We start from the raw sequence: 418 nt of genomic DNA on the forward strand, positions 1-418 counted from the left end.
TTAAGGGGATGCAGACCAGAGAAAGACTTTCGTCTTGTTTACATCAGGGTCCCCCATTTTCAATTCATCATATGACATACACAACATACAGATAGACAGTACTGCTACACCTACATCTATACATTTATGACATACCAGATTTGCAAATACAGTACTGTTTGATACAAAAAGTGTACAGAAAAAGTGTATATACATTTGACGTAGAAACTGTACATTGGAGGTTGGGTGGGTGGGTGGATGGATGGGGGGCTGTACATTGGAGGTGGGGGGGGGGACACACTGTACATTGGAATACTGACAAAGCCATACTTGGTAATTTACTGTTTTTTGAGTGTTTTTGAAAGTGGGTAGTGGTTCACATTCCTTTACAGCTTTGGGTAGAGCGTTCCACATTGAATCCCTGATTCCCTGCCAGTTC

Source organism: Notolepis coatsorum (assembly GCF_963971535.1).
Source record: "Notolepis coatsorum genome assembly, contig: SCAFFOLD_457, whole genome shotgun sequence".
Taxonomy (NCBI): Eukaryota; Metazoa; Chordata; class Actinopteri; order Aulopiformes; family Paralepididae; genus Notolepis; species Notolepis coatsorum.